Below are 17,286 nucleotides of genomic sequence, written 5' to 3' on the forward strand. Positions count from 1 at the left end.
GAGCATCACCGGGTGTGACTCAAAAAGCAAAAAAACAAACAAAAGAGGGAATGGAGAAGGCTGGAGCAATAGTACAGTGGGTGGCGCGTTTGCCTTGCACATGGCCAACCCAGGTTCAATCTCCGACACCCCATATGGTCACCCAAGCACCTCAACGAGTGATTCCTGAGTGCAGAGCCAGGGGTGACCCCTGAGCATCGCTGGGTGTGACCCAAAAGGCAAAGTGAAAAACAAAAGAGGGAATGGAGCAATAGGACAATGGATAAGACGCTTGCCTCACCTGCGGCCGAACCAGGTTTGATTCCCGGCATTCCTTAGGTCACCCTGAGTCCCGCCAGGAGCGATCCCTGACTCCAGAGCCAGGAGAAACCCCTGAGCATCACTGGGTATGACCCAAAACAACAAACACAAAAAACAAACAAAAGATACTACGGCCTGACCGGGTCTCTCTCTCTATCCCCCTGGCCGGACCCTGGATTCTGATCACAGCTGCTGCCCGAGCTGGCAGTGATCTCAGAAACTCAGGGCACTGGGGGTCCCCAAGGCCTGTTCTGTCGACCATGCGTCCTTGTCGAATGCAAGCGCTCAGTTAAGACCCCCAGGCATGGGAGCGGCCGGGGGAGCAGGGCGAGGGGGTGCGGGAGAGATCAAGGGGAGCAGGATTTTTCTTTTTTTCTCTTTTTGGCTTAAAATTTCATTGAAGAAGAACATACATTTGAAAAACTAGAGACACATTTTCCTCCAAAAACTTCAAAGAACAAATATTAGATCCTTTACATTAGAGTACAAACAACTACAATTTAAGAATGTAAGAAAAATAACCAGGGGAGGAACTAAATTTCCTTGGGTTTTAAGTTCCAGCCAAGGGGTGGTCCCCAGGGAGCGGGGGGGGGGGGTTGGTTTTTGCTTTGAATTATTAAATCACTGTGAGATACACAGTTACAAAGTTGTTCATGATTGGGTTTCAATCATACAATGTTCCAACACCCGTCCCTCCACCAGTGTAATTTTCCACCACCAATATCCCTCTCACTCTCACTCTCTTTCTCTCTCTCTCTCTCTCTTTCTCTCTCTCTCTCTCTCTCTCTCTCTCTCTCCCTTCCTCCCTCACCCCTGCCTCTTTCTCTCTCTCTCCCCCCTCCCTCCTCCTTGCACATGGCCAATCCAGGTTCAATCTCCGACACCCCACATGGTCACCCAAGCACCCATCCCTCCGTCCCTCTCTCCCTCTCTCCTGTTCCTGAAAGGGTATCATGGATATTCCTTTACTCCCTTTCAGCACTTTGTCCAGGGTGACCACTTGCCACTATCATTGTCATTTTGGTCCTTTCTCTGTCCTAACTGCCCTCTCCCCTCCCCCTCTCCTTCTATGGCAAGCTTCCACCCACGGATCAGTCCTCCTGGACCTCGTTTCTACAGTCTTCGGGTATTATTCACATACTATTTTTTTTTTTTAGTATTCACATACTATTTTTTTTTTAGCCTGCAAACGAATGTGATCATTCTATGTGCATCTCTCTCCAACTCATTTCACTCAGCATGATACTCTCCATGTCCATCCATGGATAAGCAAATTGCACGACTTCATTTTTCCTGACAGTTGCATAGTATTCCACTGCATAGATGTGCCACAGTTTATCCACTCATCTGCTCTCGGGCACTTGGGTTGTTTCCAAATTCTGGCTATTGTGAATAGCGCTGCAACGAGCACAGCAATGCAGACAGCCTGCACTGGGAAGCAGGATTTTTTTGTTGGGGGTTTCTTCTGGCTGCATGAGGGTCTCAGGACCACCTGCACGGCACAGTGGATCAAACTCAGGACCTCATCTTTGCCCAAGGCACTTGCTAAGTCACTGAGCCACCTTCTGCCTGGGAGGGGGGTCTTCAGGACCACCAACCGGGTTGATCTGAAAAGCCCAATGCAGGCAGCGGCTGGCAGACTGAAACAGCCTCACCTGGCAAGCCCTCAAACCACTGGGCTTTTGGGCTTTCTTCTGGGTACCCTCTGGGGTTCTGGCTTATGTTTTTGGTTTTTGGTTTTTTGTTTTTTTTTTTGGTCACTCCCGGCACTCAGAGTTTACTCCTAGTGCTGTGCTCAAGGATCATTCCTGGCGGGCTCCAGGGAGCTATAGCCCTAGGTGGGCGCCATGCAAGGCAAGAGCCCTGCCCACTGTACTCTCTCCAGCCTCTGGGTTTTCTCCTTCATCCAAGCTGGAGGGGAGGAGCTTCAGGGATTTGGTCGCTGCTGTTTTGCTGCATTCTGTTTCCTAATCTACAGTGCAATCTGCTATGTTGCATTCATTCACTTGTTAGGCTTCTTGATCTTCTGAGTGCAGTGCTCGAAGGCAGGAAGTCCCGCCTTCTCAATGCCCCATCTTCCCAGGGCGTCTATCGAGCCCAATAGGCACCCGAAGGACCCCAACCCAGACAGGCACTGGCCTCCCCGCTTAGCTTACACCCCCAACAGCCCCTGTGGGCTTCCACTGACACCAACGTCCAACCACAAGTCAATGAGGTGAAGATGAAGCGAAGAAGTTTACTCCTAGCGCTGTGCTCAAAGATCACTCCTGGCGGGCTCCAGGGAGCTAAATGGGATCCCCGTATACCCCCAGGTGGGTGCCATGCAAGGCAAGTGCCCTGACCACTGTACTCTCTCTCCAGCCTCTGGGTTTTCTCCTTCATCCGAGTTGGATGAGGCAAATTGCTCAACTGAGGTGGAGAGCTGGGGCCGGAGAGGCAGTACAATAAGTGGGTTGGGCTCTTGCCGTGCACGTGACCAGGCTTGGTTGGCGCTCCCCCCACCCCGCCCCCTGCATCCCATCTGGTCATCCGGGTCCCGCCAGGAATGATCCATCTGTGCAGAGCCAGGAGTAAGCCCTGGGCCCAGATGGGTGTGGCCCAAAAACCAAGAGAGAAGGAGAGCGATGGAGAGAACCGCTGCCCCCATGCCAGGGCTGGCCTTGCAAGATCAGGCCGTGGTTCTGAGGTTCTGTAGGTCCAGCCAGGCCTCTCAAGCCACAGGCATTGTGACACGGGCCCTCATGCACACATGCTGAGATCTGGAGTGGGGGAGGGGGGCTGGCCGTGGGCAGAGCCGGCCAAGAGGCCTGGCATTCTGGATGAGTCAGACTGGCCGTGGCAGGCTTGATTTAGCAGATCATATTTTTCTCATGAATTTTTTAATTCCGATAATTCACCCAACATGACTCCAATCAAAAATAGAAAGATCGCATGGAAGGACAGGAGCCAAGCCTCTCTACGGCTGAGTAATCCAATTCAGGTGACCTTGATGAGTCCAACGGGAAGCTGGGGGGGGGGAAGCACAGGTGGACACGGCACTCTGAAAAGCACCTTCAAGCAGGCCAGCGACGGGCAGCGACACGGCCCAAACGCGTGAGCCCAGGCTGGGGACAAGCCTGCTGCGGGGACAGGCTCTGGAGCGACAGGACGGAACTCGGGGAGCAACTGGGAACTGGGGACAGGGCTGGACAAGCGGCCGGCATCAGACTCTAGGAACAGCTTGACACACGACGTGCGGGAGACACAGAGTAATCGAGACTGAGAGAAGGACACAGTGTGCACGACAGACACAGTGGTGAGGAAGGAGATTCCAAGAATTAGTTCATGCAGATGCACGGGGCTCCGTGAGGGGGAAAAGGTTAACGACAGCGCCAAGCAGGGTGCCAAGTCGGAGGGCCGCAGCAGCAAGGGTAGGGTGCTGGGCTTGCACACGACCCACACAGGTTCTATCCCCAGCACCCAATGTGGTCCCCCCGAGCCCTCACCAGGAATGATCCCCTGAGCAAAGAGTCAGAAGAAAGCCCTGAGCACTGCTGGGTATAGCCCCCCCAAAACAAAAATAAAACAAAGAACGTGTAGCATCAAGTATCCACTTAGTGACTGAATGTCTGATAACCTCTCTCTCTCCCTCTCTCTCTCTCTCTCTCTCTCTCTCTCTCTCTCTCACACACACACACACACACACACACACACACACACACACACACAGTTCTGTTCAAATTGAGCTGTGAACAAGCTCCACACATCACCTCTGGTTGACTGGGTCCTTTGGACCCCCCTCCCCGCCCTGCACCACCTCCTCCTCTTACCTCCTCTGCCCCGCTTGTCAGTCTCTCCGGTTCTGTCCTACGTCTCTGCTGCAGTGAAGGCCCTTCTCTGTGCTTCCCTCCCCGTCGTCTCCCTGATGGGAAAATCCTTTAGTTAACAAAGCCAAGACAGGAGGTAGTTCATGCTGGAACTCCAGTGGGGCTCTCAAGGGGGAGCTAAGAGCCCCCAGCCCCGGCCCCCGGAGAGTTCCACTCATCACACCATCAACCCACGCAGACACGAAAGTGCAAGAAAATTGCCCGGAACCGCCCATACATCTCTGTGCCATTAAGCACGTCTCGGATGCACCCCTCCCCGGACCTCTCTGGGCCTTGCTTTACTCAGCTGTAGAATACGGGGGGAGGAAGAAGATCATAATGATGATGTGGACGTTAAGTGGGCAGTGATTACCCCAAGAGCCTTCGAGGGTCTCTCCAGCCAAGTCTGCGATTTGCAGCATCAAACACAATATACGATGTATCAGTAAAGAACAAGAGCCTCCATGCTTGTGTGGGGAGAGGAGACGAGGAGGAGGAGGAGGAGGGAGAGGAGGAGGAGGAGGAGGAGGAGGAGGAGGAGGAGGAGGAGGAGGAGGAGGAGGAGGAGGAGGAGGAGGAGGAGGAGGAGAAAGACGCCACATACAGAATGCTTCCTACATAACCAAAGGAAAACAAAAAATTGGGATGCAACTAAGTGACAGAGCACCAGTGTCGAGCATAATTTGCACTCTTGCCCTCACTGTGACACTGCTCACAAGAGCCACAATCTGGAAACAACCCAAACATCCAAGAACAGGTGATTACTGTTTGACTGTCATCCTGTTGCTTATCGATTTACTTGAGCAGGCGCCAGTAACGTCTCCATTTGCCCCAGCCCTGAGATTTTAGTAGCCTCTCCTTACTCATTTTTCCCAATGATTGGAGGCTCTTTTCAGGGTCAGGGGAATGAGACCTGTTATTGTTACTGTATTTGGCATATCGAATACACCACAGGGAGCTTGCCGTGTGGGCGGGATACTCTTGGTAGCTTGCCGGGCTCTCTGAGATATATATATATACATATATATATATATTTCCCTTTATGATGATGTGTTGAGGAATATATTCATTCATGCACGAGGCTCGGCCCGAGCATGTGGAAAGCAGCCTGGAGCGTGGCGGCAGTGGGGTAGTGGAGGTCAGCTGTCAGGGCTGGGTCCCTTCACCCAACCCCTCTGGGGCACCCCTGGTACGGAGTCCGATGACATGGTTATGGGGGCCTCATTCTATGCTCCCTTCCGGGAGAAGCAGCCGTGAGTTCTGGAGGGTGGCCGATGAAATTATCTGGCGCTGCAGGAGGTGGCTTATGGGCGTGACCCCTGGGTCTCCAGAGATTGGGGGAAGCAGGCAGAGGATCTCTGTTCCTAGGTCCCACTGAGCTCAGAGTCCAAGGTCACAAAGAACAGGTGATGGGATAAAGAAACTAGGGTGGGGCAGGAGTGATAGTACAACAGGTAGGGGTTCAGTCTCCAGTCTCCACCATGAGTCACCCTGAGCACAGAGCCAGGAGTAAGCTGTTAGGACTGGTAGGTGTGGCTCCAAAACCCCAAAGTAAACAAATGATGGTACTGGGGCTGGAGAGATGGAACAGTGGGTAAGGTGCTTACCTTGCACGCAGCCAACCCCCGCTCAACACCCGGCCCCCGAGACGCTCAGAAAGGCCTGCTTTCCCAAGAATGCTCTGGTCAGAGCAGCAGCAATTCTAAGACGGAAGGGGCTGATTTCAGGAGAAGCTCGAAGAAGCTCCCTGTCCCAGGGACACCTATATCGTGTATCCTCTGGGGTCTAGGATGGCTACCAGAGTCACAGCCCCTGCACTGCCACCCACGACAACGCTGGTGGTAGGACAAGAAACAGGCTGGGCCTGGTAAGAACACAGAGAAAAGGGCAGAACATTTATTTCTGAATCTAATCTTGTGATATCTCCATCTGGGGAAACCATTTGCAGGCCACCATTTTTTTTCCTTTTTTTTTTTAAATTTTATTGAATCACCGTGAGATAGTTACAAGCTTTCATGTTTGGGTTACAATCACACAGTGATCAAACATCCATCCCTCCACCAGTGCACATTCCTCACCACCAATATCCCCAGTATACCTCCCCTTCCCCACCCTCCCCCTGCCTCCATGACAGACAATATTCCCCATACTCTCTACTTTTGGGCATTATAGCTTGCAACACAGACACTGAGAGGTCATCAAGTTTGGTCCATTATCTACTTTCGGCATGCATCTCCCATCCCAACTGGTTCCTCCAGCCATCATTTTCTTAGTGATCCCTTCTCTATTCCATCTGCCTTCTCCCCTCCACTCATGAAGCAGGCTTCCAGCTATGGGGCAATCCCACTGGCCCTAGTATCTACTGTCCTTGGGTGTCAGCCTCATGTGATGTTATTCTATACTCCACAAATGAGTACAGTCCTTCTATGTCTGTCCCTCTCTTTCTGACTCATTTCACTTTGCATGATACTCTCCATGTCTATCTATTTATAAGCAAACTTCATCTCTCCTAACAGCTGCATAGTATTCCACTGTGTAGATGTACCAAAGTTTCTTTAACCAGTCATCTGTTCTAGGGCACTCGGGTTGTTTCCAGATTTTGACTATTGCAGACAGTGCTGCAATGAATATATAGGTACAGATGTCATTTATACTGTGCTTTTTTGCACTCTCGGGATATATTCCCAGAAGTGTTATTGCAGGGTCCTATGGAAGCTCTATTCCCAGTTTTTGAAGGACTGTCCGTATTGTTTTCCAGAAATGCTGGACCAGTCGGCATTCCCACCAACAGTGAAAGAGCGTCCCTTTCCCCCCGCCCCACATCCACGCCAGCACTGGTTGCTTTTGTTCTTTCGAATGTGTGCCAGTCTCTGTGGTGTGAGATGATATCTCATTGTTGTTCTGATTTGCATCTCCCTGATGACTAGCGATGTGGAGCACTTTTTCATGTGCCTTTTGTGTAGGCCACCATTTAAGGGAAGCATTCACCCTGAGTGGTTGGCTTATTTTGGCATGAGGGAGCCGAGGAACCGGCCCTCAGTGAGCGCAGCCAGGAGGAATCTGCACAGCCCTGGTCCCATGAGAGAGCAGAGCAGAGTCACGGGCAGGTGATGAGGGCGTCACAAGAGCATGTGGTGAGGCTGCTGCTTCAGAGTCTTCAGGAAGGCATGTCAGGGAAGGCAACATCTGAGAGAACTCTTCGAAGAGAGTGAAGGGTTGGCCCTCAGGCTGTCTTCACCAGGCAATTCAGAGGGGGGTGAGATGAGTTTCCCTCCCCACCCCAAGCAGAACCCCAGCAGCCGAAAACCCCCAGGACTCAACCACTGCCATGCTCAAGGCTGCTCCCCACAGGCTCAGATGAGCCTCACTTATCGAGGAGTCTGCAGAAAAACCCAAGTATGTGGGACCCATGACTGAGATCTAGAAGCTCAGGGCTGGAACGATAGCACAGCGGGTTAAGGCATTTGCCTTGCATGTGGCCAACCCGGGTTCAATTCCCAGCATCCCATATGATTCCCTAAGCACCACCAGGAGTAATTCCTGAGGAGTAATTCCTGAGGCATGAACCAGGAGTAATCGCCAGGTGTGACCCCAAAACCCAAAATTAAAACAAAAAGAGATCTCCAAGCTCACTCAGAACGGAACTGGGCCTCCTCCCCCCAGCTCCCCAGTTTTCCAGTAGTTTGGCAGTCACACCCACAAGCTGCCTCCCACCCACCCTTCCAGCGCCATATAATCTCATCAATGGCCAAGCTCCAGAAACTATGAAATAAAGCTCCCAGAAGATAGTGACAGAGAACAGCCTGGAGCAACCTCTTACACTCTAGCCCACTGCTGTACCAAAAGTAGCACACATTTGTTTGGGTTTAATATACATGCTTGTCATCTCTTACACAAGGGCTTAAATGGCTCCAGGATGAAACACAACAATCGTCACACACTTTCCTCTTACAGTGGTGGTGGGATTGGTGCTTGAATATTAAACATAATGAACTACTGTAAACAACTTTCACTGTATCACTGTTATCCCGTTATTCGTCGATTTACTTGAGCGAGCACCAGTATCGTCTCTATTCCTCCCAGCCCTGAGATTTTAGCAGCCTCTCCTTACTCGTCTTTCCCAACGATGGGAGGCTCTTTCAGGGTCAGGGGAACGAGACCTATCGTTACTGTTTTTGGCATATCGAATATGCCACAGGGAGCTTTATAAAAATAAAATTAAATTAGAAAGAAAGAAAGAAAGAAAGAAAGAAAGAAAGAAAGAAAGAAAGAAAGAAAGAAAGAAAGAAAGAAAGAAAGAAAGAAAGAAAGAAAGAAAGAAAGACTGGACCTGAGGAGAAAAGAATTTCTCGCAAGAAGGAGGGAGGCATGAGGCAACAGTGTTCTAGACCCCAGACAACAGCTGAGGTGAGGAGGCAAGGTTGAACCCGAGAGGTCAGGTAGCCACAGCAGGAAATGTGGAGACTATGCCGCCATTGTCAGAAGTCTCTGGAAGTTTGGGGCTGAGGAGGACAGACATGGATGACAGTTTAGATCCCTCGAGCTGCCCAGTGGAACCTGGGCAAGAATTGGCCAAGAATATATGTAGGAAACCAACTGAACCGCAACTGTGTGAAGAATTTTATTAAAAAATCAAGATCACACCCGGGTTCGATTCCCAGCATCCCATATGGTCCCACCAGGAGTAATTCCTGAGTGCAGAGCTAGGAGTAACTGCTGAGCATCACCAAGTGTGACCCAAAAAGAAAATAAATAAATAAAAATCAAGATCACGACAAAGGAGAAAAATTCACCCTTGCTGGAAGACAATCCAACGAACACACCCGCCACCCCTATAACCACCTCTACTACAGCCACCAGCCATCTCTAACCACCACCACGGCCAATTCTGACAACATTTGCAACAACTGAATCTGGACCTGGCAGATTCAGGAACGCTTGAACCAAAGGCGCTGGAAGTGAACAGCCCACCTGTGCTTTTATCTGCTTTCCTGGGTGTTCTGATCTTCCAGGTGCGATGGAGCTGTGCGGAACCAAAGCACACCCTGAGACATGGGTCCAGACTCTGAGCCTGGGGACTGACTTCCCTGTTCTTTCTCTTCCCTGGCGGTACTTTTCCTTGGACTCCTTCATCCTGGCCATTTCAGCAATGAGACCCAGGCCTGGGGGGAGGGGTGTATCTAGAAAATGAACCAAAGTGGGCCGGAACAATAGTACAGGCGGGGAGGTGGGGGGAGGGGGAGACAAAGCACTTACCTGCACACAACCAACCCCAGTTCAATCCCTAGTACCCACATTGTCCCCCAAGCCAAGCCAGGAGAAACACCTGAGCTCTGAGCTCAGAGCCAGTAATAATTCTTTTTTTTTTTTTTTTGCTTTTTGGGTCACACCCGGCGATACTCAGGGGCTACTCCTGGCTCTGCACTCAGGAACCACCCCTGGTGGTGCTCAGGGGACCATATGGGATGCTGGGATTCAAACCCGGGTTGGCTGCATGCAAGGCAAACGCCCTACCCGCTGTGCTATCTCTCCAGCCCCCAGAGTCAGTAATAATTCTTAAGCACAGCCAGAAGCAAGAAAGAGTGGGGGGAAAAAAAAAGAACCCAGGAGCCTTCTCGGTCTGTTAGAAGCGTAAGTCACAAGCTGGCCTGATATCCAATGCACGTTCTGCTTCCCAGAAACTCATCCTGGGAAAAGCCACAAGCCATACCACTCTTCTCCTCTCTTCTTATCAGACCAACCCAGGGCTGCTGCGGATGGCTGGTAGAGCACTAGGGAATTCTCTATCCCAGCTTTCTTTCTTTTACTGTCTATCTAACAGACACACACACACACACACACACACACACACACACACACACACACAACTGCCCGTGCACAACTTCAGAACCGCCACTGTAAGAACTAATTCTGACTTCCCCACATCCTAAGAGGTCCCCTGCCTGCCCAAACTTAAACTTCAAGCTTCAAAGAAAGACTCTTAATTATACATTATGGTACCAATTATATCCGAAGGCATTATGAAACAGGATCTCTGAGAAGCAATTTATTGTTTTAATTCTTTTCCTCAATCATTTTTCATAATTACAGTTTGGATTTCATTATGTTAAGTTGCAACGCAGAATGAAAAGTCCCGGACATTTTAAAATCTATTTTAATTCTTTTCTTAAGTGAAAGAATTCCACAGTCATCAATAATAATCGGGCACACCGTGGAGCCAAAAGTCCAAAGGAATCCCAGAGAAGAATCTGGCTGAGTTTCATTGACGGAAAATACACAGGTCTAACTTATTCTGAAAGCCCTTGGCAGGAGTCAATTACCAGAAGGATAGGGAACTCTTGATCCCACAGGGGCTAAACAAGACACATCCTAGGACCGGAGCGATGGATAGTACAGCAGGCAGGGCGCTTGCCTAGCAGGTGGGCCTAATCCCCGACACCCCATGTAGTCCCCCGAGCCTCACCAGGAGTGATTCTTGAGCTCAGGAGAAAGTCGTGAGCACCCTGGGTGTGACTGAAAAGCAACAATAACAACAGAGAAAAGCCTCCTATCAACACCCAGAAGGGAGAGAAGGCTTTCTGCCATCAGAGGAAGTCTAGCAAATTCAGACTCAAATCCAGACTTTCAGGATTACAAAACTTCAACTATCTATCAGCTAGCCTGATGCTCTCAGGCTGAATTCGACCTCCTTTCGAGTAGGACAGTGGCCTCCCAGCACGGAGAACACATGGAGAAAACACAGTGATCTCAATGCTTCGACGCCACAACTGAGGAGGTGCCAAATCACGCGTTTCTGCCCAGGAAGGTGGACTGGCCTGTCAGGGGGCAGAGATGTCGATACACGCCTCCTATTCCCGAGTCTGTCCGTCCTCCGCTCATCTTCCGGCCCCGAGGTCAGCAAACTCTCCCTCTCCTTTGATCAAGGGCCAAGTAGTAAATATTTCTGGGTTCGTGGCATGCGTGTTCTCTGTGGCAACAATTCAACTCCCCCACAAGGGTTCCAAAGCTGCCATGAACGAGTTGTAAAAACAAGCATGGCCGTGTCCAATTTATCCACCAAAGCAGGCCCTTGGCTGGCACGTCGCAGCTGCTGCTCTGTTCCTCGGGGCATTAGGGAGAAAGGTCAAAGCCAAAACGGCCAGAGATAAGTAGGAAACCTCGTTCGCCCACCAGGGTGCGGCAGGAGAGACACTCAAAGGGGGAGTGCGGGCTTGGCACCCGGGGGGCCCGAGTCCCATCTGTGGCACTGCATCACCGGCACTACCGGGAGTGAACCCCGAACACGGAACCAGGAGTAGCTCCCAAGCACAGTCAGGTATGGCTCCAAAACCAAAACCAAAGAAACCACATTTACCCACCGAGCCCAGAGCCAACCCCGTGCCACGCAGGTGGAAGACCCAAGCCAGTCGAGACAGCTGGGAAGAACCCAGCTCAACCTTCACTCCACAGTTCCCCACTGCACTCTCTCCCTTCTTGTTTGGGTATGAGAGTGTGAGCAGGTGTGTGTGTGTGTGTGTGTGTGTGTGTGTGTGTTATGTCTGTGTATATCTGTGTGTCTGTGCATGTGGTGTGTGTCTATGTGCGGTGTGTATGTGTGTGTTCGTGTGTGTGCATGTGTCTGTGTGTGTGTGTTCAGTGTATGTGTCTGTGTGGTGTGTAAGTGTATGTGGTATGTGTGTCTATGCGTCTGTGTCTGTGTGTGTGGTGTGTAGGTATGTGTGTGTAGTATGTCTGTGTGTCTGTGTTTGTGTGTGGTGTCTTTGTTTGTATGGTGTGTGTGTCTATGTGTGCTGTGTATGTGTGTGTGCTGTGTAGGTATGTGTGTGTGCTGTGTCTATGTGTCTGTGTGTGTGGTGTGTATGTGCGTGGTGTGTATGTGTGTGTGGTGTGTCTGTGTGGTGTGTCTGTCTCTGTGTTTGTGTGTGTGGTATCTGTGTGTCTTTATGTTTGTGTGTGGTTTATGTATGACTACATGTGGTGTGTATGTGTGTGTCTGTGTGAGTATGTGTCTGTGTGGTCTGTGTGTGTCTGTGTGTTGTGTGTATGTGTGGGAGGGTGGTATATATGTGTATATACTATGTATGCATGTGTGGTGTGTCTGTGTGTGGTATGTGTGTCTGTGTTTGTGTGTGTGATGTATCTGTGGGGGTGTGTGGTGTGTTTGTGTGTGTGATGTATCTATGGGTGTGTGTGTGGTATGTGTGTCTGTGTTTGTGTGTGTGCTGTGTTTGTGTGTGATGTATCTGTGTGTGGTGTGTCAGTGTGTGTGATGTGAGGTATGTGTCTGTGCTGTGTCTGTGTGTGTGTGTGTGTGTGTGTGTGTGTGTGTGTGCGTGCACTCGCGCACCGTCGTGTCCTCTGCACTGGGCACCCAGCAGACACTCGGCAGTGACCGCCCCGAATCACCTGGCTCCCTTGTCTCTGGCGGTGGGCCAGGCCCGCAGGTGCAGGCTGGGTCGCCCAGGAAGACCTTCAGAGTGGCCCGGGAGCTCTCAGCACTCGGCAGTCAGGCCTCCGAGACTGCTGAGCTCAGGAGCACAGCCACCGACCTGGGAAGGGAAAAAAGCCCTGAGTCGAGGCAGCTTTCACACAGCGTCAAAGGGAACGCCCTCCCACCCCCCAATACACCGGCATCAGCAGCAGAGGGAAGAAACAGAAGAGCAAACGGACGTGGAGTTTAACCAGATAAAGGGGAGCCCCCAGAAACCAGCCCCCATGAGGGCCACTTTGTGCTCTAACAATAACCTCAGACCTGGGGAGGGAGGGACAGTACAGCGGGAAGGGCGTTTCCCTGGCATGTGGCCCATCCAAGTTCCATCCCCGGCATCCCACAGGGTCCCCGAGCACCGCCAGGGGTGATTCCTGAGTGTGGGGCCAGGAGGAACCCCTGAGCACTGCCAGGTATAAGCTGAAAAGCAACAACCACGAGGTAACTGGGCAGGGCGGGCGGGGGGTGGGCAGAGAGGGGAGACAGGGAGGGAGTGCCAAGGACTACTGTGCTTACTCAGCACTCAGGAAGGCTGAGTTCATCCCCTGCACCTCGGGGACCCCCAACACCACCATGATCAGCCCTGAGCCATGGGTGCCCCAATAAATAAACAGATTTTAAGAAAAATAGATTTAATTTTTAGAAAAGGATTGTCAAGGAGATACTGGGAGGGCCAGAGCGACAGCGCCATGGGTAGGACTAACCCAGGTTGGATCCCGGCATCCCGTGGGGTGCCTTGAGCCCCGCCAGGAGGGACTCCTGAGCTCAGAAACTGGAGTGAGCCCTGAGCACGCTGGTCCAAAAACAAACCAAAAAAAAAAAAAAATAGGGGGGCCGGAGCGATAGCACAGCGGGTAGGGCATTTGCCTTGCACGCGGCCGACCCGGTTCGATCCCCGGCATCCCATATGGTCCCCCAAGCACCGCCAGGAGTAATTGCTGAGTGCAAAGCCAGGAGTCACCCCTGTGCATCGCCGGGTGTGACCCAAAAAGCAAAAAAAAAAAAAAAAAAAAATAGGTACCAGTGAGCAAAGGTGGGGGTGCCAGGAATGGAAAATTACTCAGAGAAGAGACCTGGGGGGGTTCGTGTTTCACCAACAGACAGCGGGTTTCCTCGCTACAGGCAGGGCACATGACCAGACACGGCGAGCGGGCCACCCTCCCGAAGCTGACTCAGCAGTATCCGGCCGCTTCTGGGCAGCCAGGCCAAAGGCAGGCCAAGGGGCCAAGGTCCAAACCTCCCTGATGGCTCGGCTGGCAGGAGCACCCCTGGGAGTGAACCCCAAGCACAGAGCCCCTGGGCACCACTAACGTAACCCCCAAACAAATAACAACGAAAGCCAAACAGGGGCTCAGAGGAATCGCCTGGTTCACCTTGCAGAGGCTGATGCTGACGGAGAAGACGAAGGGGGGGGCGGGGCGGGGCAAGGTCACAGACAGACACGTGGGGACCAGGACAGGGACCAGGGCAGGAAGCTCTCGCGCCAGACCCACTCTTGGGGGCTCCTGCTACCACATCTGCTGCCTCCTACCACCCTGCCCAGCCGATTCCTCACTGCAGACCCCCAGCTGCTTCCCCAAATCTGCAAACACCGGTCTGGAGACCCCAGGCTATCCTCTGAGCAGGGCACACTCCCACTGAGTTCAGGAGGACCGGCCCTAGGATTCCCGGGGGAACCGGGCATGCTGGCGCCTCTCCGGGAAGAGCAAGGAAGAAGCCTTCCACAGCGGCCTCAGACACGCGGGCGTGCAAACAAAACAGATCCAAACTCCGAGTCTGGACTGATAAGCATCGGAGAGGGAAGAAGGGGAAGCGAGGAAGCCTCCAGTCACCAACAGGATCTTTTATTCCTTTTAATTTTTTTTTAATTCCTCCAGAGCATCGAGCAAGCTGAGCAATTCCCCAGGCGGCACCATGATTAGGGATGACAAAGCTGCTCCTTGGCTCTCCAGAAATCCCATCTCCCGGGTGAAAGCTAATTAGGAATCCAAAGTGCTACATGCTCTCCGGCTGCCCTTGAGGGGGAAGAGTTCCATGGGGCCCGGGGAGAGCACCGCGGGAAGGGCTTAGGGCACTGGCCTGTAAGGCGGGTGACTGGGGCAGCCCATCGAGTCCCACAAACACAGCCAGGAGCAATCCCTGATGACCCCTGAGGCCTTAAAGCGCGCCAAGGCCAAGAGTTCAAACCCCAGTGCTGCCTGGACACGTTCAGGAGCTCCTCACAACGCCCCTCCCCGCCAGCTCTTGATCTTAAGCAAGAAAGAGCCTGGAAGATGCCTCCACACTCAAAACTGGGGCAAGTGGAAGGCCCTGAGCTTCATCCCCTTTGCCGACGATCAGCCAGGGTCTGAGGTCCCCAATGGGGTTTGTGTGTGTGTGTGTGTGTGTGTGTGTGTGTATATATATATATATGTATACACACAACACATATTATGTATATGTATATATTATGTATATAATATATATTTATATTATATACATTTGTATACCATATTACATCTAGTATATATAACATAATGTATATTTTATATTACATGTGCTACATGCATATATATATGCATATATATAATCACTGTATCACTGTCATCCCGTTGTTCATCGATTTGCTCGAGCTGGCACCAGTAATGTCTCCGTAGTGAGACTTGTTGTTACTGTTTTGGTTTTTTTTTGTTTTTTGTTTTTTGTTTTCTTTTTGGGTCACACCCGGCAATGCACAGGGGTTACTCCTGGCTCTGCACTCAGGAATTACCCCTGGCGGTGCTCAGGGACCATATGGGATGTTGGGAATTGAACCCGGGTTGGCCACGTGCAAGGCAAACACCCTACCCACTGTGCTATCGCTACAGCCCCTTGTTGTTACTGTTTTTGGCATATCGAATACGCCATGGATACTGGCCAGGCTCTTCCATGAGGGCGAGATACTCTCAGTACCTTGCCGGGCTCTCCAAGAGGGGTGAAGGATATATTTAATTGATCCAAGAGATAGGTAGGGCACTGGCCTTGCTCACAGCCGACCCAAGTCCAATCCCTGTCATCACATATGTTCCCCCACACACTGCCAGAAGTGACCCCAGGACACAGAGCCAGGAGTAAACCCTAAGCATCACTGAGTGTGACCCCGAAACAAAAGGACCAATTTTTTTCAATAAATAAAACTTTGCAAAGGGCTGGAGATTAAGTGCAGTAGACAAGACACTTGCTTTGCCCAGCCCAGTTTGGCCCCTGGCACTGCGCAGAATCCCCCACACAGACCGCCAGGACGGCCCCACCCATGAAGCCAGGAGCAGCCCCCGAGAACTGCTGGGTGCAGCCCCGAGCAAAACACAACCAAAGTCCCTGTCTGCCCCCAGTGTGCCAGCTAAGTCTGGCCTCAAAGCCTGTCTCACCCCGGGTTCCCCCTCCCCCGTGCCTCAGTTTACTTCATTCCCTTCCAGCTCCTTCTTTTTGTTTTGGGGGGCCCCATACTTGGCCCTGTTCAGGGCATACTTACCCCTGGCTCTGCACTCAGGGATCACTTCTGGTCATGCTCAAGGAACCGTGTAGGCCACAGGAGACAGAACCCAGGTCAACCACATGCAAGGCAAGTGCCCTACCCATTGCACTATCTCTCTAGACCTCCAGCTTTTTGATTTTAGGTTTTGGGTCATAGCTGGTGGTGCTCAGAGGTTACTCCTGGCTCTGCACTCAGAAATCACTCCTGGCAGTGCTCGAGGGACCAGATGGGATGCCAGGGGATTTTAACCTGGGTCAGCCACATGCAAGGCAAGTGCCCTACCTACAGTACTATCTCTCCAGCCACTAAATTACACTTCTTTTTGTTTGTTTGTTTGTTGGTTGGTTGGTTTGGGGGTCACTCGTGGCTCCGCACTCAGGAATTACTCCTGGAGGTGCTCAGGGGACCCTATGGGACGCCGGGAGTCAAACGCAACGTCAGCCACATGCAAGGAGGGAACCCTCAATGCTGGACTATCACTTCGGCCCCCTTCCAAGCTTTTTTTTTTTTTCCACTTTTTGGGTCACATCCGGTGATGCACAGGTTACTCCTGGCTCATGCACTCAGAAATCGCTCCTGGCGGTGCTCGGGGGACCCATATGGGATCCTGGGAATCGAACTTGCGTCAGCAGTATGCAAGGCAAATGCCCTCCCTGCTATGCTATCGATCCAGCCCCCCTTCCAGCTTCTTAACCCCATGGCACGCCTTCATCAAACCCTCTCTGGCACCTCTGTGAATGTGCTAAAGGTCTTCCTCTGTGACAGGTGACAACCATGAAGACATTCCCCAAGTTTTTCTGCCACTGCTGCTCTGAGCACAAAGAAGTCATGAAAGAATCCTAGTTCGGGGCCAGATATCATCGTGACACACGTCTAGGGAGAAGGGTGTGGGGGGGTCCCATGAGGTTCAGAAGGCAAAGACATGGGAACACACAGACAGGGCACAGACAGGGGTGTAACTTCCCGGAGAAGAAAAACCCCAAAGGGAAAAGGGCAACTCGATGAATGCAGTCTCCAAGGTGGACCCCAGGCTAGGAGACAGAAACCAATGCCCAGTTCCTACAAGCACTGGACGGTCAGCGAGTGACCACATCTTCCCCTCCCCCCAGGAAGGGTGCTGGGCTGGAGGAGGAAGCCGTACCTCACTCCCTGATCCGCCT

The 17,286-nt window shown here is 51.8% G+C and overlaps 1 protein-coding gene across 7 annotated transcripts in view; it reads right to left on the reverse strand.

Annotated features, from left to right (window-relative positions):
- The window catches only part of TIAM1 (TIAM Rac1 associated GEF 1), a 442,353-nt gene that overhangs the window by 362,791 nt on the left and 62,276 nt on the right, over positions 1-17,286 (reverse strand). For 4 of the 7 annotated variants that reach the window (XM_055127802.1, XM_055127795.1, XM_055127803.1 and 1 more), the window contains exons 2-3: positions 12,552-12,694; positions 4,110-4,201 (exon numbers count right to left, since the gene is read on the reverse strand). The gene's annotated coding sequence lies outside the window, so the exon portion shown is untranslated. The remainder of the gene's footprint in view (positions 1-4,109; positions 4,202-12,551; positions 12,695-17,286) is intronic. The other 3 variants (XM_055127804.1, XM_055127797.1, XM_055127800.1) reach the window with 2 other exon arrangements.

The sequence above is a fragment of the Sorex araneus genome, chromosome 2 (genome assembly GCF_027595985.1).
Source record: "Sorex araneus isolate mSorAra2 chromosome 2, mSorAra2.pri, whole genome shotgun sequence".
Taxonomy (NCBI): Eukaryota; Metazoa; Chordata; class Mammalia; order Eulipotyphla; family Soricidae; genus Sorex; species Sorex araneus.